We start from the raw sequence: 22766 nt of genomic DNA, 5'->3' as shown, positions 1-22766 counted from the left end.
AACAGAGAGAGAGACAGAGAGAGAGACAGAGAGAGAGGGAGAGAGAGACAGAGACACACAGACAGAGAGACACAGAGAGAGAGAGAGAGACAGAGGGTCAAACAGTCAAAATGGAGGCAGTGCTTATTGTTACTCTGAAGTGTAATGTGAAGCTGGGACACGCAGGTGAGTGTGGAGCTCTTTAAGGGAGGAAGTGGGTCTCCAGAGCCTCTCTCTCCTGCTCCCCTGGTGACGAGACCCACACCCTGGGAGACGGCAGCTCTGACAGCTCCTCCAAGGCTCCACAAAGCAGTGCTATGAAAGTAAAAGTGCTCCCTGTCGGCTCCAAAGGGAAGGGAACGGTAAAGTAGGCTACATCCTCGTCTCAGGCTATCGGTTGATGTTGGGCATTAAATTAGACATCATTAAAATTCCACTTCTTGTTGAAGCGTTACACAGACGGAAAATTAAGTCACAAAAGATGTCTAATTGCGCCAGGAACAGAAGACGGTCATCCAATCAGGACGCTTAATGATAAGAAAAGACAGATAAAAGCACTTGAGGAACTTTGTGAACAACATGCCTAATAAAACGAGTCGCAGGGACGCCCGATTACTTATTTACACTTTGCTGCCACTGCAATACCTTTGTAGTCGCAGTAGGTCCCATAAGCGAACAGGTTGAGGAGCTGGTACATCGGTGCATGAGGGCCATTCTCCATCTGTGGTGGGGAGGGGAGAGAGGGGAGAGAAGGGAAGATGAAAACTACACAGCTGCATTTTATCTTTGAGGAGAGGTCCTTCTGAGAGAGAGCAAAAGAGATGGACTGCATGAAGTGTGCTTATAGTCAGACACTTGTTTTGAGAGGGGTTATATTCCCACTGACGTCTGTCGGCAGTGATCCTAATCAGACTTCAGATCTCTGCTCGGTATTCAACAAGGGACTCACTTTCATTGTGTTCCCTTTTGGCTGAAATGCATTTAGCGAGACTTTACACCGTAATGGAACGCATCGATTCATCTTCTCTGCTGCAGCTCTTACAGTGAACACCAGGGGAGTATTTACGTTACGTTAAGATTACCATATATATAGTATATGTCCAATATATATGGCTTTATGGTGTGTTGAGTTTAAAGAGTAGAATCTCTGCTGTTGAGTCACAAAGATTATATGGATTAAGACACTTTTGAATGCATTTATAAGTCTCCTCCAAAAAGGACGACTGCATGTCAGGATATGCTGCTTCCCCCTCCACCCAGGCACGCGACCTTGGAGTAATATTTGACCCCACCCTCTCCCTCGAGCCCCACATCCGCCAAGTTGTTAAAATCTCATTTTTCCACCTCCACAATATTGCCAAACTCCGTCCCTTTCTCACCCGCCCTGCAGCTGAGCGACCCATTCACGCCTTCATCTCCTCCCGCCTTGACTATTGCAACTCACTCCTCTACGGCATCAGCACCACATCCCTCACTAGACTCCAGCGTGTCCAGAACGCAGCACCACATCCCTCACTAGACTCCAGCGTGTCCAGAACGCAGCTCCACATCCCTCACTAGACTCCAGCGTGTCCAGAACGCAGCTCCACATCCCTCACTAGACTCCAGCGTGTCCAGAACGCAGCACCACATCCCTCACTAGACTCCAGCGTGTCCAGAACGCGGCACCACATCCCTCACTAGACTCCAGCGTGTCCAGAACGCGGCACCACATCCCTCACTAGACTCCAGCGTGTCCAGAACGCGGCCGCCAGACTCCTCACCAACACCAAATCATGGCATCACATCACCCCGGTCCTCAAAGAACTCCAATGGCTTCCTGTTTCTCACCGCATCCATTACAAACTCCTGGTCCTCACTTACAAAGCCCTCTACCATCTTACCTGCCCCCCCCCTACCTCACTGACCTCCTCACCCTCTACCAACCCCCCCGGTCCCTCAGATCCACCTCCGCCGGTTTGCTTTCCACCCCCAAGGCCAAACTCCGGAGCTTCGGGGACAGAGCCTTCTCTGTGGCAGCCCCCAAGACCTCCGTGAGTCTGAGTCCCTCACCCTGTCCCGCCTCAAGACTCATCTCTTCAACTCTGTATATCCATAAGCCCCCCCCCCCTTAATCAACTTCCTCATGACTGCCCTTTCTGTTTATCTTATTTGTTTTATTCTATTCATTTAATTTATTATGATCTTTTGTTTTGTTTTGTTGTTTTTGCCCGTCCTTGTTTGTCTACCCTCCCACCGACCGTGGAGCGTCTTTAAGTTTGGGAGAAGCGCTATATAAATATAACTTATTATTATGCTACAAACAGCTCAAGTTAAAAGCTCAACTCAAGATCAGTGACGGAATGAGATGGGAAAGCTAAATGGTGGATGTATTTACCTTTAAACCCCTCGGACTAGATAACTGAAGTAAACAAATCACTTTAAAGGTCATTGAATGTCAGAAAGAAACACATTGAGGCAGAAACCTCAGAGCGAAACTGAGCCGTAACGCTTTGTGTTGAAGGAAAGTCGCCTGCACGCATTCCTCTCGTCTTCTATGTTATCTGCACTAAACCTTGCTGTGGTCCTTAAGTAAATGAAAACAAAAGCAATTACACCGTTCACTGCATTAAAAGGGGCACACTGTTAAGTAAAAACCCCCCCTGGTCTGGATTTATCCTTTTCTTAAAGAATGGAGCAATGACGCAGAACATCCGTACTGTTGAGTCACAGCAGCGTCTCACTCCTAAAGTACGGTGGAAAGTAACTGCGTATTCTCATGAAGGTTTTGCGTACAAAATACGTAGGGAAGTCGAGGTGATGATTGGTGAGTCGTGACCTCGATTACGTCATTAGTGCATTAATGTACACACTTCCACATGCATTGATGATTAATGTTGCTCAATGTGGGGAGGAAATACTTCAATCAATGCTGCACTGACTCCTCTGGATACATGTTTGATTAGATTCTGCCGATACATTAACACCTGTGAGATTGAGTTTCTTGTGTTTGATTGAGATGGATTTTATTTCATGCCAGGTCTGAAAAGGTCTCAGACGACACAAAGGGTGAGGAAGATTTAGTGAGATGGAGAGAGAGAGAGAGAGAGAGAGAGAGAGAGAGAGAGCGTGATTACCTCTCTGACATTAGGCAGCTCCAGGATGTCAGAGAAGACGTAGAGGCCGGGGGTCTCCAGCAGAGAGCTGACAGCCTGGGCCAGAGCGGGGCCGGACAGAGACAGGAGCTGCTCCACCTCCATCTGAAGACAGAGGACACAGAGAGACAGAGAGGTTAGCAGGTTTGTACAATCAATCAATCCAAATGTATCTAAATCGTAATCCTCTATAAACTAGTGCAATATCATTGATAAAGATCAAATATGTACAACACATCTGAATTAAGTATTATAAAATCTCCTTGTTTGGTACACATCCTTTTAAACAAATAGCCTTTCACAAAAAAGATATAAGATTTTTCAAACGCAATGCGCATTTCCCCCGATATCATGCGAGCGAGAGCAAGTGACACAAAGTACTGAAGAATAAGGCATAGTAGCAGCAGAGGTGTGGAGAAAGCTGTGGATAGAAGTCGAGGTAATAATGTGTCTAACCGCTTTGACCCTGCCGTCTGAGGAATGGTTACTAGAGAACAGCCGTCATAAGCGTTAATGAATGCCTAAGAACGGCAAAGCTATATTAATGAACCCTAGGTCTCCACACGATGTCGAAGTCTTTTTAACCAAACGTATGGAAATCGTAATATAGACTAGTGCAATATCACTGGTGGTGAAGGTAAATTATTTAAACATATCCGAATGACGAGTTGTGGAGCTGCTAAGAAATTAAAACAGACATAATAAAATCTCCTTGTTTGGTACACATCCTTAAAAAACAAAACGCTTTTCAATGATAATGTTTCCGATTTCCTCTCCATATATCAACACATATCGCGATTGCAGTTTTTGTTCCATAGTGTGCACCCTAGAGCAAGTGACACAAAGTACTGAAGAATATCACATAATAGCAGCAGAGGTGTGTAGAAAGTGTGGATAAAAGTCGAGGTAATAATGTTTCTAACCACTCAGTCGTCTGAGGAATGGTTACTAGAGAACACCTCTCATAGGCGTTGATGAATACGTAAGAACGGCAAAGCTATATTAATGAACCCTAGGTTTCCACAAGATGTAGAAGTATTTTTATCCTCTCGAAAAACCCAGTCTAGCCACTTGTGGCCAGCTGAAAGGACATAGAATTGAGCGAACAAAACTCCTTTTTTCTCAATACGTCTAACTGTCAAGTGCTCTCGACTGAAGCACTTGACCCACAATTACCTGGAGATAGCATATAGCAGAGGAAAAGCTGCACTCGGTAGCAAAAATGCAAGCAACAATCGTAACGACTGCAAAGCAGGGCATGGATATTCATCAAAACCATTTCCCTGAATTGAGACACGATGCTAAAGCACTCTCCAGAATAATGACCTAAGCAGTAACAGGAATCTGCCTATGTCTCGAAAAGAAAGCGAATCCCGGAAGAATAAAAAAACAGGACCATTCATTGATTTGGTTCTTTGGCCTGCCTCTGGCCTCTTGTCCAGCTGGGAAGAGACCAAGGGGTAGACCTAGGACCAGGTGGAGGGATTAGATCTCTTCGCTGGCCTGGGAGCGCCTTGGGATAAGCGGGAGAAGACGGATGGATGGATGGATGGATGGATGGCCTGTCTCTGGCTCTGTAATCCACACGTTCACGAGTGAAACAAGATGCAAATACAAAATCACAACAGAGGATGCCAGTCTGTTTCTACTCATGTGTTCCTTTCTTCAAGTTGAAAAGTGCCAAACTGTCAAATGTTTCAATGTGAGGAGCTGTCCTGTTGCTATTTTAAAATATCTTAATCCCAGTGGACACATCTTGGGACACAGAGGAAGTTCAGTCTTACAGATACATGATACAAGTATTGCAGTTGCATCAGAATGGTTTTATTACCTGAGGCCATTCCCTAAAATTAATGCAGGCGAGTCTGGGTACCAACTGCTGAGCTAAGACTAGTCTGACTGGCTCTTGCCGTAGACCAACTGCTGAGCTAAGACTAGTCTGACTGGCTCTTGCCGTAGACCAACTGCTGAGCTAAGACTAGTCTGACTGACTCTTACCGTAGACCAACTGCTGAGCTAAGACTAGTCTGACTGGCTCTTGCCGTAGACCAACCGCTGAGCTAAGACTAGTCTGACTGGCTCTTACCGTAGACCAACTGCTGAGCTAAGACTAGTCTGACTGGCTCTTACTGTAGACCAGGGGTATTCAACTCAAATTCAACGAGGTCCAGTTAGAGAAAATGTCCCCATGCAAAAGTCGGGAACATCAAAATGTCAAACTTGTTTTATGAATTAGTGTGATATTGAAGTAGCTGTATTAATGTCTGCATGTAATCAACAACTGACTGCCAATCAAATAAAGAAAGTACAATTCAAAAACAACTATATTTATTGTCAATTAACATTGAACTCTGCAGATATACAGTAAATAATATGGATATGTGTAATGTTCCTCTCGGGCTGCATTTACAAATAAAATAGAGAAAATAAATAAAATAGCTTTTGAAAATATGTGCATCTTAAAAGTGCTTAATCTTAGATAAATAAAATAAAGTGTAGCAGCAGCTTGAGTTTCCCTTTTTCTTTGTTAACCGTTTCACATCATGACTTAACAGTTTCAGACGATTATAGAACAATATCAGTCTTTACACATCATAACAATTGAACCGTTTTAAAGTTTATCTTTCTTTCCCTCTTATATTGCAGTCCCTCACTCACTTTTTTTTAATTCAGTGCGAGAATTGAGCTCGAGCTTGTTCTGCCAGGAGTTTAAATCTGGGCTGAAATGGTGTCAGGGCCATTCTCATACACACATGCAGGTGCTCATTGGTTAGCCTCGGTTAGCCTGCCCTGGAACCATATTTAGTTTGAATGTTGATCCTGGTGGCCTGATCATATATTGGGCTCTGAGACTGCTTATTTTGTGTGACCTCAGTTCTGACTTGAGAGGGAATGTTTGGTCAAACACTTTGTGTTTTGTCTCATAGTGGCGTTTTGGCACTTTTAATGAGCGCCACGGTCTCTGAACAAATGAGACACACTGGCTCTGTGCTCCCAGTGGGCAGGATGAACATGAATGAGTCCGTCCAATCAGGGTTAAAAGCTCTGTTCTTCTCACTGTCCACTTTCCTCTTCTTGGAGAGCGCCATGTGTAATTATGTGTCTCTCCCTGTCTGCCGCTAACACGCCTGTTCACTCTCCTCTCCGCTTCTCTTCCTGTATCGCTAATTATTCTCTTCACACTTTCCTCTCCGCTTCTCTCTGCCGCGCTCTCATCTCTTCTTCTGTGTTTCTCTCCCTGTATCGCTCACTCGTCTCTTTCGCCCCCTGTCGGCAGCAGTTAAAATAGAATCGCCCCGTCAAAATTGAAATCCCCTATTAATGTATTGATTATAGGTCCGGGTCCGTATAGGTCGGCGTCTGGGTCCGGACCGCGGTCCGCCTGTTGCCAACCCCTGCCGTAGACCAACTGCTGAGCTAAGACTAGTCTGACTGGCTCTTGCCGTAGACCAACTGCTGAGCTAAGACTAGTCTGACTGGCTCTTGCCGTAGACCAACTGCTGAGCTAAGACTAGTCTGACTGGCTCTTACCGTAGACCAACTGCTGAGCTAAGACTAGTCTGACTGGCTCTTACCGTAGACCAACTGCTGAGCTAAGACTAGTCTGACTGGCTCTTACCGTAGACCAACTGCTGAGCTAAGACTAGTCTGACTGGCTCTTGCCGTAGACCAACTGCTGAGCTAAGACTAGTCTGACTGGCTCTTACCGTAGACCAACTGCTGAGCTAAGACTAGTCTGACTGGCTCTTACCGTAGACCAACTGCTGAGCTAAGACTAGTCTGACTGGCTCTTGCCGTAGACCAACTGCTGAGCTAAGACTAGTCTGACTGGCTCTTACCGTAGACCAACTGCTGAGCTAAGACTAGTCTGACTGGCTCTTACCGTAGACCAACTGCTGAGCTAAGACTAGTCTGACTGGCTCTTACCGTAGACCAATTGCTGAGCTAAGACTAGTCTGACTGGCTCTTGCCGTAGACCAACTGCTGAGCTAAGACTAGTCTGACTGGCTCTTACCGTAGACCAACTGCTGAGCTAAGACTAGTCTGACTGGCTCTTGCCGTAGACCAACTGCTGAGCTAAGACTAGTCTGACTGGCTCTTACCGTAGACCAATTGCTGAGCTAAGACTAGTCTGACTGGCTCTTACCGTAGACCAACTGCTGAGCTAAGACTAGTCTGACTGGCTCTTACCGTAGACCAATTGCTGAGCTAAGACTAGTCTGACTGGCTCTTACCGTAGACCAATTGCTGAGCTAAGACTAGTCTGACTGGCTCTTACCGTAGACCAACTGCTGAGCTAAGACTAGTCTGACTGGCTCTTACCGTAGACCAACTGCTGAGCTAAGACTAGTCTGACTGGCTCTTACCGTAGACCAACTGCTGAGCTAAGACTAGTCTGACTGGCTCTTACCGTAGTTGACTGTATATTCTAACGCTCTTTCTCATCCCAGTTGGTGCTGAGGGTGTTTTGTAGTATCCTTAAATGTGATACATTCAGATGCACACGTGCACATCTTGTGAGGTGTAAAGAGCTGGAGCCGAACAGATGAGCGGACATGTGTTGCAGCCAAACAAATTCACCTAGACCATTTCTGAAACAGTACTGCTTTTGATTTCATGCATTTTTAAAAGTCAAATGAGGCTGGATTGGATCCATCCGTGTATTTCTATTGAATTTAAAAGGAGGACAGACCTGGCTGAGCGAGAGATTGCTGAAAACAAACAAAGTGGCCCTGCTCAATATGCACAATGCAGCTTTCAGGATAAACAGTACCACAGTACCAGTCCAACAACAATTGGAAAAATAATAACAACACTACTAAAATAATACTGCAAATAACTCAAAGCATTCCATAGAGAAACAGGAACTCATACCGTCATGCGGTAACAACCTTAGATAATGACAACATTGTTGTTGCTGTACCATTACCACAATTATTGCCAATTATTGTCAACAATGTTTAATTGTGTACCACGACAACGTAATATCAATAAAAACTAATTGTATAAAGGCTTTTCCTGTACCGTCTCTTATATTTTGCATGTTTCAAGTGGCACTACAAACCCCATGCAAAACATTCGGTCCTATGTACATTTGGAGGTTTAAAGTGCTTTATAAATAAAGTTGTATTGTACTGTATATTGCCTTGTTTTTTATGCTGCTGCAACGCAAACAAATCCCAAATTGGGATCAATAAAGTACCTATCTCTCTATCCATCTATCTCTCTATCCATCTGTCCATCTCTCTATCTCTCCATCTATCCATCTATCTCTCTATCCATCCATCTATCTATCTGTCCATCCATCTATCTATCCGTCTATCTATCATCCATCTATCCATCTATCTATCTATCCATTGATCCATCTAGGGTTTAGCTTTATTGTTATTTGTACTGTTGATACTGTTCATAACAGAATGATAAGTTTCACTGCTACTAGAAGCAAAACGATAAAATAAATGGTATTTAGTAGCTGAAAGTCTCGCTTGCTGTCCAGTAAAAATTCAAGCAGCTCTCACTTCAGCAGACTCTCAGCTCTAATAAGAAGTGGTTCATCAATCTTTTCCATTATCCTCTTATACCAAAACGGATCTTAAATGGGTCTGAAGATAACTGCAAACCACTGGAGAATAGAGATTTTAATGAAATGCAACTTGGTGAATCCTTTCGATGCTGAATTTAGCAGTGTCTCAATAGATTTGCAGACAGATATTGGAAGTTTTTATGATGAGCAAGATAACTTAGTATTAACTGATCGTACCGTTTTAACTGAAATTATCTCTATAAAACCAAGAGGGGAAATTCAACCGGTTAACAACCACAAACAGTGTGAACTCTGCTGTGGATCAATCATAACAAACTCATGCTATACGGCCTAAAAACACTGTTAAAAGTCTAAGGAAGACAATGCACAACAGATATAGGTTATGTCCGGTGGATGTAATGATGCAGACATAGAAACATGTAGTCTTAAATTTGAATATTTCATAATATATGAAGTAAACTCCAAATAGCTTCAATGAAGAGTTGAAGCAAGCTGATAGAGAATATTATGTCCATGACAACGTGGAACTGTATATCAATGAAGGCACTGGTATTAAGATTACCAGTAAAGTAAAAGCACTGTTACTTTTAGGATTACAAAGTTAGAAATGGGAGCAAAGTGAAGCGCCTGAAAAATGGTGTGTGAAAGTCACTGACAAAATTAACCTACTTATCATTTCAGCTCTAAATTAATGGATGTTCTTATCTTATTGATAATGCAATAAGATACACATTCTTGACTGACTGAAGGTTTCTGTCAAAGGCTCGGAAAATGTTAACATGCAAATGTGGCTGGAACAAAAAAATACATCAAAAACACAACAGATACAAACATTATCACAAACATCCTTGCAGTGTGACTGTAACACTACTTTGAAGACTATCACATTATTACTATATTTATGGTCGCTGTGAAGCTGACAATTGAGCGGCCCGACCAAGCAAGGAGGCAGAGGCAGAACATCCAAAATACAACCCGGTGTGGGCATGTATTACAGCATGAACACAATGACACACACAGCCTTAAGCCTGCTGTTGTTTCCTTGAGCACAGCACAGCCACAAGGATCTCACACACACTACCTGCCTCTCTAACAGGAAAAACCCCAGAGCCTAAATGCCCAACTCAATCAACCCAACAGGACACAGGTGAGGGGGGAGGAGACAACACAGGGCACCAGGTGCACACAATCAACGACAGACATGGGGAAAGGGGAACACTTTTCAACAACAAAAAACGAAACAACCCGTAACGGAGGCCGAGATCTATGAGCCCAGAGATCACCTCCGTGACAGTCGCCAAAGATTGCAATATGGTTCCAGCTGAGATTAAAGATTTGTTGAAAAGTTGGATATTAACCAGTCACGTCAACATTAATTTGACCCTGATTCAGGCTTTAAATTGATTGAAATGAATTGTAATGTTATAGATCAGGGGTATTCAACTCAAATTCAACGAGGTCCAGTTAGAGAAAATCTCCCCATGCAAAGGTCCGGAACATCAACATGTCTAACTTGCTTTATGAATTAGTGTGATATATATATTGAATTATAAAACGGACAAGTCAAATCAAGCAATCTGATTGGTTCTTAGCCGTGATATAATGAGCGTATACCACGGGTAGAATTGTAGTTACTTTTTTTTTATACAAGGGTTAGGGTCAATAACGCTGTCCTTTGGTGTGACTTAATTAAATTGTTGATATGAACATTTTAATAAATTTATATTATTTTACATTTAAATATGATGTAAACCTTACAGTGTAAGTTTGGATTGAAGGCTCTCTAGCATACAGCTAGGCCGCAAACTGACCATGTAACTGAAAATGTCCACTGGTGTGACAGCATTGTCCACTAGTGTGACGTAAAGTCAGCCAGGTTATAAATAAGGCCTAGATAGATGCATTTAAAAATTAATTTAGACGACTTATTTAAGGAAAATTGGCCATTGTAGGTATTTTTGTAATTTCTTTTCACGTTTTGGAATCCCCCCCCCCCCCACCCCCTGTTCTAACCATTTGAGTACACGGAAAGTAAAACATTTCTACTGTGTTCTATTTGTTTAGTTTGAGGTCCAGGTGGAAGGTATGAGAGACAGGCAGACGATGACTAGTAAGGATAGGACAAGAAAGTACAGGGAGAGGTTGAATGAAGATCCAAGGAGGAGAGAGGATCTCTTGAGAGAGGGAGATGCAGAAAGTAAATGTAACATGCCACCAAGAATGATTAAACGATTAAATGTTTCATTACATGGGCAGAAATGCTTGTGGTGTTGTCCTTTTTTCTGCAGATATCAGGAGAAAAGAGTGAATGGAGAAATTGTTAGCCTCAGTGTGAAGTCTGTGTCAGCAGCAACAAAAAACCGGCTCCAAGAAAAATGGAAGAACTAAAAAAGTAGGTCAAGGGACAGGGCCAATAAGGCTATACTTGAACTAACTCCCCAGTCACCTCAGGCTGATGATCAACCTTCTGACCATGAAGAGCTCAATGAAGTCCTAGTACCTGTTTTATGCAGCACACCAACACATTCCCCCAATGAGATGGCTCCAAACAAAGGAGAGTACTAGAAAAATCTTTGCTGATTTGCACGAAGAGTACAACCAGACATGTGAAGCACATTATGCAATATCATATAGACAGTTTGTACGATATAAGCCATTCTTTGTCACAGAAGCCAAATCAAATGATCGTAATACATGTGCCTGCTACCAGCATGAAAACATGCGGCTGAGAGCTTGTCACAGAGGGGGTATACTCTCCTCAAAAAGCCTATCATATCTCCTCTCAAGTATTACTTGTAATACTGAAGACTTACATTATATGAATCGAACATGCACAAAGTGATGCTATGATGAAATCAAGCTGGCGGCTTATAACCCAGATGGGAACACTGGACGAAGGAAGACGTGGTGGTTAGGAACAAAACATATCAAAACTGGGTAAAGAAAACAGAAAATGTTACAGTGGCAAAACTTGTTGAGGAATTCAACAGAGAGTTGGACGCCATTGCCATCTATCATTTCAACTGGCTTCACCAGGCCCAGAAATTCAGGCAACTAAAAGACAACCTCAGAGAGAACGAAATAGTTCTACATGTTGACTTCTCTGAAAATTATGCCTGTAAATTGAACACAGAGATTCAATCACTTCATTTTGGAGGAAATCGACAACAGGCATCCATCCACACAGTAGTGGCTTACACATCAACAGGTTCACAATCGTATGCCACAATCTCTGACTCTCTCAGCCATAATGAACGGGCTCAGTGTCCCGCAGATCTGAAATATACATGGGGGGTCGTGGGGGGGTGTTTGAGGTGACGTGCAACAACATTAACCTTTCTGTTGGTCGCTTGTTAGCAGACCCTTCACGCGATGGCAGAGCGAACAGGTACAGACAGGGCCCATAGTGATAGCCCTATAGTTTAAATCTACTACCCACAAATAAACATATGGACATGGGTTACTATTTAAAAAAAAATTGGAAATGTATTTAGGAACCAATCAATGTGATTTTAAGTGGGGGTGGACCTCAAATCCTCTAGGGGGGTCCGGAGGCATGCTCCCCCGATAAGATTTTTTTTTTTTTAGTTAAATGCATCAATCTGGTGCACTTTGAGGGGGAAATAAAGAGACACCTATATGAAACAGAACTGTATACATTTCAATAATCATAAAATCATGGCCATAACCAATAACATCCCATATCCAATATGAAAAAACACTAAAACTTGTTTGTTTATTTATATTTGGTTCATTTATAGTTGTGAGTGTGTCTGCATATTTTACTAATCACTATCCTCTCAAATGGAAATATGTGTTTACATAAATGGTGACCAAACCGTTTGAGACCCACTGAGAACTTAGACTAAGTTAACTATCTAAACACTCAGAGAGTCCTTTACCTCACCTGAGGTTATCCCGAGCTTGAATGACACACAGAGACCAATCAAGGGCTTTGATTTATGATCTGTATGACAGTGGCCATGTCGGCAGACCACATCATGTAGACAGCCAGTCACCCTGTGTGAGGCAGGCCTGGCCATGGGGAAACCCCCCGGTCCTCCCGATGGCCAGTCCGGGACTTGGTACAGGAGGCGTAGAGGGAGGGATCATTGTCCACAAGTTAATCGATCGCAGATGGCGTCGTGATCACGGACGGAAAAAAAAAAAGGAAAATAAATTATTATTAAAAAAAAACAAAAAACTAAATGGGTCGCTAAATATACTTGGACGACCGTTAATATACCTGGGTGGCCCGCCCAAGTATAGTCTATATGTGGGAAACCCTGCTGCGTGGGCCCATATCAAACCTGTAATACAGGAAATTATGCAAAACTCGGTCCAAAAGATTGACGCGCTCCATGTGTTAAGTGACGGTCCAGTCACACAGTATCGAAATAGGGCAAACTGTTCTCCTCCTCAGCAGTTTACCCTATACTTGGGGGCTCAAGCAAATCACTTGGAATTACTCAGAGAGAGCAGGTGCACCTGATGGAGTTGGTGGAGCTGTGAAACGGATGGCGGACAACCATGTCCATGGGGGGAAAGACTTACAAAATCCGAAGGACTTGTATGAATTTCTCATCAACAGAGAAGTCGAGAACATCCGATTCAAATGGATTGATGAAAGTGACATTAATGTCTTCAATGAAATGTTGCCACCATCAGTTCCAAAAGTCCCCGGGCTTCTTAAAACACACCAGATACTTTCTGTCTGTCCAGGAGAAATGTACTACAGGGATCTGAGCTGCTTCTGCCAATACCCAGAGATGTGTGAATGCTTCAAACCAACTAAGATAAGGATGGACGATTCTTCGAATGCAAATTCTGATCACCTGCAGCCAGACAGCATCCAGGAGACCTATGCTGAGAGTCCCAGTACTGATGTGGAGAAGAATGAAGAGTACACTGTGGGAAAGTTTGTCATAGTTAGCTATGACAACAAACTATTTGTTGGTCAAATCACCAAGCTACTTCTTGACCACAATGAAATCAACTGCATGGTTCAGCATGGAAAGAGAAATGTATTCAAGTGGCCTAATAAGCCAGACTGCCTTTTCTACCGAGAACAAATCGCCAGTGTCATCTCCGAGCCAGAGCCCAACCAGCGTGCTGCACAGCTCACCAAATATGACTGGTTACTATTCAATGAGATCTGAAAGAATGTAGAAACATGATGCGAGTCCCAAGCACCAAAAGCTACAGTATGAGCTAGTGGACATTGTTTCACCACTCGAGTCAAACTACAGATGTGACTGAATTTTACTTAACAATGAATGTGTTTATCTTTACTGAATGTTTTTATTAATGAGTTTTATCAATTGTTCAATGAATTTTACTGAAAAATTAAATGAGTTATCTCTACTGAATGTTACATGAATTAACATTAATGAGTTTTATGGATTAATTGTTTAATGAATTGTTTTGAATATGTTTCAAGCTACCCATTGTTATTCACATTTCTAAATAGCACTGTTGGTTCTGATGTTTAGAATATAACCTTAGAGAGTAGAGATGAAATAAAAATGTTGTACAAAACTTGGCATATTTTGTAATGGTGTCCATCGGTGTGACAGAATGTCCTGTGGTGCGACAAAAAGAAAAGTAAAGAAAATAGGCATTTTGCTTCTCAAATGCCTGAGAAAAGTGTTGAATAGAAGAAGAGTAATAGCATCACTATGCATATGTAATAGGGATGGGAATTTGAAAGCAAATGTATATTCGAATATTCGACCCCCAAAAAAATGGTTAACTGATTAACCGAAATAGTACACATCCTATAAAAAAAAGAAAATGTGGGAAAGATCTTTGCAAAAAAATAAAAATACATGTTCAAATAAGTATAGAAACCAAGTAGAATTTGTCAAATGTATTGAGCTGGTGATCACAGTTTGAACAGTTGACAGCTATAGGCCTACAGCTTTCATGCTTAAAACATAACTTGGTTTTTAAATTAAAGAGGGATCACACACGAACATCATAACGGGTTAGGGTAACGTAACCCTATTACAACAGATCAACAACCTATAACAGGGCCTATGCACAGAATGCAGCTATTCAATACTCATTCTTCTTTGAGAATATGAGCATGTCTACTCAGGGGAGAGGCGGGTGCGGAGGCGATTCACAATCAGGCCAGCTGTAGAGACGACCCTCTCAGCTGGAATTTGGGCATAAGATGAGGTTTGAGTCTGCGTGATCTGCGTGTAGGGAGGAGCAGCAGCCATATCGTTAGCTAGAACTAGATCTGATGGATTTGGACATAAACGCGAGTGAAGTATAACCGGACGAGAGAGAGAGATCAGCACCTGCAGCTCTGCCCGCTGTGAGGGTCCGGTGAGCGGAGCAAAACACAACTTTAGAACTAACACACTTAGCTAGGGCACTGTCGTATACATTGAATTATTCCATTTGATCATATGTAATTAACTTAGCCACCCCTCCCAAAAAAGAAAAAATATATAATAATTTCGAATATTCGATTAATTGTTCCCATCCCTAATATGTAAAGGTAGTTTTTAGTTCAATCAGGTTTCATACTAGTTATTATAATGAAAATAACCCAAACTTTTATGAAAAGTCCCTATGTGTAGAGCATTTAGTAGGGCAATAACATGATTGTAAATGTAAATTGATTACTATTGTTGTAGGGAAATATTTAAAACAAGTTGATAATGGTTGAGCATATATTTCTACTCTGTCTGACAATCTCTGAATTAAATATTATCATTAAACATAATGTCACACCAGGAGACAATTATTAGGACTTCCGCACAGAAAAGTTCATATTATATCAAATAATTAAGGAAATAGATTGGGTCTCACAAAGTTTTGAGTTATTCACGTATTAAGTAATACAGCAGATACAAGGAAAAAGTCTCAAATAAGAATAGACAGAGACTTGAGATATTAGCTAAATACATTGATAGATATCCACTCTTTACTGTTTCAATAACTGTCTTACATTTTGAAATGATCAAAACATTAAGTCGTTTGATGTTGTGATCAAGGAATTAAGTAATGTCCCTTAGCTAGACAATTCAACTTATATACTGTGATACATCTGTAAATAACTGTGCAATACACTTCCACTTTCAATACTATCACCTGGCTGTACTCTCACAATTGTAAGTGGTACTGGATGTGTATTTTGTGAATTGTAAACTATGTAATTTCTACTTTTACCTTTAATTATTACCTATTTTCTTAGATTGTTAATGTTTGCACCACCAGACACCAAAGCAAATTCCCGTGTAAACGTAACTGGCAATAAACTTGATTATGAATATTTGATGCATGCTTCATAATTAATATTGACAATGTAAATGTCCCCTCTGTAGGACGAATACATGTATTCTGATTCTGAAGTGATACAAGTATTTGAACTCCCTGATTGTCCCTATATAAACGCTAACGTTAGCTGCACCGCTAAATCACCTTGCATGTCACCAGACATCAATGCAAATGACAGATGAAGTGCTCAACATAACAAACATATATTTCGCTTCACGTAGGAATATGTTTTTTATAGTAAGAGTTCTCTCTAAAATGCGTCTTAGCTACATCGAGCTCAGTGTGTCATGCTAGCTCTGCTGCTAACGGCTAACCAACGGCCAGGCTTCACTTATCCGCTGACGCTAGGCCTCAGTTCATTTTAATCCGTTCTAGTGGTTTAAATCACACCATTTATCCACCTAAATAATAGGAAAATAAAATACACATGTATATGCATCTGTAAAAATGATCAAATAAGGCTGTATGTCTTTATATGTACCTTATTGTGTTGGTTTATGGCAGACAGGCTCCCCTCTCGTTGTTCAGTTCCGCTGTCAGCGCACGTACGACAACAAAGCAACGTAATCGCTGATTGGACAGTAAGGTGAAAGGGGCGGGATAAGTGCAGCTGTCAATCATGCATCTGAATCAGTGGATCAGAGAGCACATCGACATCTAGCGGTGATCCGATTTAAACCTACTTCAACAGAGGATCAATATGTTGTTCACAAAATAAGTCCCAAGATAAATCAGATCGGACACAAAACGGTTAAAGGTAGAGGATATGTCTCTTGTTATTGTCTTTTCTGGTTAAGAACCCTGCAATTCTTTATATGTACCCATATGTGCCCAAAACTAGACCTATGATGTCTAAAATATCCACAATATTTGTTGTAAATTGTCTAAAAGCTTTAAATCTAGTATGGATATCTCTTGTGCAATTATCTAACAGTAAACCTTTGACATTTGTAGATTAAAAATGAATATTTAATCAATAGTCAAAAAATAAGAAAAAATAACATTGCGTACTAAATCTCTTCAATATGATTTATTTTACGATTATATTGTGCATCTCTTGCGATATTCAACTTGTTAAAAGTTCAAAGACACCACATACTTGTTTTTGCCCCCTGTTCTATCTGTAATACAGCTATTTTCCATATGGGTTTAGGGCAAGTGGGATATCTAATTCTTATGAAATATAAAGGAAAACAGTAGTACCATACCCATAAAGACTAAATATACTGCTTTAGAGAAACCCACTTGTCAGCCAAATGTTTTGACCGATGGTGAATATTAAAACTCAATTCAATATTTCAGTTGCAGGCACAAATGGGTTCAATCCAAGAGGGCAACATGAATTAAATCTCGCACAACTCATGTCCGTACTAAGGTGAAAGTGGACTGCAATGTTAAGATGTCACATGCTCAGTATAGTCGGAGGTTTCAGTCACATACATGATATCAAATCAAATCAAATCAGGTTTTATTTATATAGCACATTTAAAAAAAAAAATTGGTCAAAGTGCTGTACATGATAATACTTCAACTGGATCATTTCTCAGCAGCATGTGTGGAAGTGTAGATTTCATATTCTTAAGCAACAAGATCCATTGTAAAGGGAAAACTGAACTAACCTTAACAATTCTGAAAATAATGGGGCTCCGTTTTGAAAAGTGAATTTGCTTATATCTCCCCCCGAAGTTCAAGAGCACAGACAGACTCTAATAACCATGCCCAAACTTTAGCATTGGTGGCATTGAACTTTGCATGTGAAGACCTTTTACTAATGTCAGACCTGGAATACCTGACATTCAAATAAAAGTCCTTTTGTAGAAGAAACATAAAACCACATTTAACAAAAGGCTCATTAATTGTAAATGGACAGTCAAAAATGTTATCTTATGTTAGTGTCAATCAAAGTCCTATGTTTGATACATACTGATTTCATTTTCTTAAAACATACACAGAGTTTCAGCAACTTCTACTTGAATGAAAAGACAACATTTTCTGTTTATACATTGTATTGCAAAATACATTTGGTGTGTGTTTAATTATCTGTAATCCCAAACATGTAACAATTGCTCTGTGTATTTTTCGCTCACAACTCTGTGTACTTTCCAGACGTTCCAGTTGTTAGAGGATTCCATCAAGCTGAATCACATCCATCTGGCAGATGTGTTTATAAATGTGATCTCAGGGAACATCTGTGTGTCTGTCTGCGGTGGTTCGGTCCTCTCCTGACTGCTGGTGATTTGACTCTGAGCTGCTGTGATCCCAGTATCTGTGACAGAGCGAGAGAAGAAAGGAAACAGGGATAGATAAGGTGAGCTATAAATAACAGCTGTGAACGTATCTGACAGATGTGGAAAACAGCCTCAACTCACCAGTCTTTGATGAATTGAAGACATTTCTTTTTAACTCTGATTTATCGGAGGTTTTGATACAAGAATTTGTCATTTTTGTGTCTTTTTTTAATATCAATGTTACCTTTATTTTGATGCTGTTAATGTTGTTGTAATTAGGTCAAACAGGCTAATACTACTTTGTTTCCCTGGGCTGTTCATGCATAATCAAAGACTAAATGCACGCAGGACAGCATCTTCAATAATAAACTTGAACAAATCAATTAGATACAAAATGTAATGTTAAAATGAGATGATGCTTGTGTTGCAATGTTGTCCTCCTCTATGTGAGGTAGGCTAATCCAGAAGTGGTAAATCCACCAACTGTCTTGGCTTCTTTCTCTATATCGTCCTAAGGTAAAAGACACACAAAAACCCCAACATTTTTATACGTAATTGATATAATGCATTCCCTGAATCCTTAACGCAAACCTAATATTAACATTAGCCCTTAGACCAAGTTGTAACCCTTTCACAGTGTTTAAAAAAAGAAAGGAACCACACAAAATGTCCTTATTTTCCAAAACATGTGCTCACTGTGTCTTAAACTCAAATTAAAATTCTCAAAACGTTCTGTTATTTAACTTTTCTATTACTGTCATTTTACTGTCAAGGATCCTGGTTCTTACCCTGAACACAACCCACATCTTTGAAACTTTATTTCAAATGTATTTTTTAACATCTAAATATAAGCATTTGCCATCCATAATGCCATTTTTACACCAGACATTTAACTTGTTATTGTAAGAAAAGCACAGGTGTTGCTAATACAATTTTAATAATGACTCAAACACCAGCACTGTATCACACTGCTGCTCTATCACGGCCCCCGGCTTGTCCTCCTGTTTATATCCTAAGCTTTTGTGTCTGAATTAGATTTTTTCATGTTTTACATGTCCCATTTGTCCACCGGACAAACGAAACTCCCCACGGAAAATAAAGCAATTTGCATTTGAATTGCATGACTTGGTTCTATTAAAGTGTGCCCGTAAGTCATCGCAGTTTGACAGCGAGCCAACATGCAAAATAACAAGACCCTGAAACTGAACTTGAAGCAGCTGGAATGAAGTTAGACATAATCAGTGTTATTATCCACACCTGTGCCTTTTTTCCTACGACAGGTGAAATATCTGCTGTGAAAAAAAGCCTGCTGTTTTAGATCACTGAACTCAAGGTATGTAGGTATTAAATAAATGTTTTATTTATTGTTTTAAATAAGCATCTATGTTGAATTGCTTCTAATGATTGTATGTATTTGTTATTATATGTTTTTCAGGGTGACTTGTAACATCTGTCCAGGGACAATAGATGAAAACTACCCTCTTGGCTAAACTCTTTACAGAAATGTTTATTAATGTGCTCTGTACATGTTAAATAAACTCCGATAAAAGAGGTATACTTTCAAATTAAACCAGGAAATCAGATTGAGATAAGACCTTAGCCATTTGAGCCAAAGAGGGTTGAATAGCATGCAGTATACACTTGCTAGCATTACACTAGCATGCAACAGCAACAATATGGACAACAAAAACAAATTCAATTCAATTCAAAACCTTTATTTATCCAGGTGAAATCCCATTGAGCAATGATCTCTTTTTCAAGGGAGACCTGCAGCAGTAGGTTCCACATGAAAACATACAAACATAAACAACAGAACAACAAAAGGACATCATACAGCAACATTTACAGGGATTACAATTTACATATCTATCCATATGTACAGGTACCAACAGCATCTGATTGTGTAGCATCCAACCGAGCTTTAAAAACATGTAGTGGTACTAGCTTGGTAATTTTCTATTATTTTTGCAGACTGTTCCATGTTAGTGGAGCTGCACATCTAAAAGCTTTCTTCCCTAAGTCAGTCCTAGCACTTGGCACATTTAATAAAACCACAGCATGCGATCTCAGGCAATAAGTACTTTCAATTCGCAGAGAGATCAGGGAGCAGATATAAGATGGTAGTTTATCCAAGATGGCTTTGTAAATGAAAAGTACCAGTGACTGAGCCTCTGTACAGTAAGTGATGGCAAAACCGCCTTGGTATACAGGGTACAGTGATGAGTAAGTGCTTTACAATTTGTCAAAAATGTCAGTGTACTGTGAAAGGCAGCATCTAACTTGCTCAGGCAATTGGCAGGTGCATTCATATATAACAAATCACCATAGTCCAGCACAGGTAAAAAGGTCACAGAGCCTTTTCCTGGCCTCAAGCGAGAAACAGGACTTGTTTCTGAAAAAGAAACCTAGCCTAACCCTCAGTTTTTTAAGCAGGTTATTGACATGAAGTTTAAAAGTGAGACAATCATCAAGCCAGATACCCAAGTATTTGTAACAGGCAACCACTTCAAGTTGTATTCCTTGCGTTGTTACAATATCCAAAGCAGTCTCCGGTGTATTTTTAGCTTTAGAAAAGAGCATTACCTTGGTTTTATCCACATTTAAAAGAAGCTTAAGCTCAGAGAGAGCTGAGTCTGAATATTGTTAAAAACAGCCTGTAATTTAACAACAGCCTCGTTAATCTAGGGACCTGCACAATACATCACGGTATCGTCCGCATAAAAATGTATGGTTGCTCCTTCGACATTTTCAACTAAACTATTAATATAGATGGAGAATAAAAGTGGTCCTAAAACAGAACCTTGTGGAACACCATTTGCAATGTTCAACCACTCAGAAGACAGTCCATCAAACTGAACACATTGGGACCTTTCAGAGAGGTAGTTCACAAACCACCCCACTGCATGGCTGGATATGCCAATACTGAGTAGCCTCTGCTTCAAGATGCGATGATCGACGGTATCAAAAGCTTTGGATAGGTCAATAAACAGAGCTGCACAACTCTGCTTATTGTCTAAAATACTCGCCACATCATTCACCACTTTCATTGTGGCAGTGATGGTGCTGTGTTGCTTTCTGAAGCCTGACTGATGTTTAGACAGGATGTCATTGTTACATAAAAACACCTTTACCTGTTCACTCACTAAGCGTTCAAGAACCTTAGACAGAACTGACAATTTGGAGATGGGTCTATAATTGTTTAATAAAGTGGCCTCCCCTCCTGTCAGTAGAGGCAGGACATACGCTGACTTCCATACTTTTGGGATTGTGTTAGTGCTGAGGGAGAGGTTAAAAAGAGAAGTGAGAGGTGGAGTAATTCAATCTGTAGCTATCTTTAAAAAGAAAGGTTCTAAGTTGTCCGGGCCAGCCGGTTTCTTAGGATCTAACTTGGTTAAGACTTCACGAACAACATCAACAGTAAAAGGAGTAAAACTGAAAGGGTTTTCCAGACCACATTGTTCAGAGTCACAGACTGTGGTGTTCACAGAAGCAGAGTTAGTCACAGAATCAAATAGAGAACCACAGGACACAAAATGCTCATTAAAGCAATTTAGCATAGTAGCCCTGTCCGATATAGAGCCAGATGCTGTGGTAAGGCACGGAGGTAGCTCATTACGGATCTCACCGGTGGATATCGATTTTATGGCTTTCCAGAATTGTCTAGGGTTGTTCATTGTTTGTGGTTACTGACAGATAGCACTTTGATTTAGCACTTTTGATTTGTGATGTGAATCTATTTCTTAGCTGCCTAAAACGAAGCCATTCTACCTCTGAGCCTGAACCAAGGATTGTCTCGTCCCTTCACTCTAAATGTACGCAGGGGTGCATGTCTATCTATAATTTCCATAAAACCAAGATAAAAATAAGACCATGCGGTTTCTACATCAGCACACAGATCGATTTTTCCCCATCAAACCCAAACATATCATGAACAAAACCCTGCTCCACAAAATGTTTAGTGTCTCTCTTTATGATAATACGAGGTTTACCCTTTTGGACTTTTGTGTCACTAATTGTGGCTACAACACAGTGGTCACTCACATCGTTAGCAAATACTCCCACAGATGAGTATTTATGGGGAACATTAGTTAAAATGAAATCAATTAAGGAGGATTTATTTGGGAACTTAATGTTAGGGCGAGTAGGACTGTCAACAATCTGAGTAATATTCAAAGAGATACAAAGGTTTTTAAAATCCTCTGACACAGAAGTTAACCAGTCCCAATTAAAATCACCAAGCAGCACTATTTCCTTGTAGTCTAGTTGAGATACAAGTTTTGCCAATGAAGATAAAGAGTCCTTGACAGCTGAGGGGGGTCTGTAACAACCCACCACCATGACCTGTTGACCCTTTGCCACTTCGATATTTAAGGCTAAAAAATTATGTAATTCAGTACATCAACAACGTAGCTTCAGCATGTGCATTAGTGCAAATGTTAAGGGTATATTTTGTTTACACTGTGCGTATACTGTATATGGTCTGTACACACACACACACACACACACACACACACACACACACACACACACACACACACACACACACACACACACACACACACACACACACACACACACACACACACA

The 22766-nt window shown here is 40.8% G+C and overlaps 1 long non-coding RNA gene across 1 annotated transcript; it reads right to left on the bottom strand.

The window, feature by feature from the left end:
- Positions 1-624: 624 nt before the first annotated feature.
- LOC117461315 (uncharacterized) lies at positions 625-16533 on the bottom strand. The gene is made up of 3 exons (XR_011644641.1): positions 16433-16533; positions 3096-3218; positions 625-700 (listed from the first exon to the last, which is right to left on the bottom strand). It is a non-coding gene; the product is annotated as an uncharacterized lncRNA (long non-coding RNA).
- Between the last annotated feature and the right edge of the window lie 6233 nt (positions 16534-22766).

Source organism: Pseudochaenichthys georgianus, chromosome 16, assembly GCF_902827115.2.
Source record: "Pseudochaenichthys georgianus chromosome 16, fPseGeo1.2, whole genome shotgun sequence".
NCBI classification, from domain to species: domain Eukaryota; kingdom Metazoa; phylum Chordata; class Actinopteri; order Perciformes; family Channichthyidae; genus Pseudochaenichthys; species Pseudochaenichthys georgianus.
This window is presented reverse-complemented; position numbering and strand designations above follow the sequence as displayed.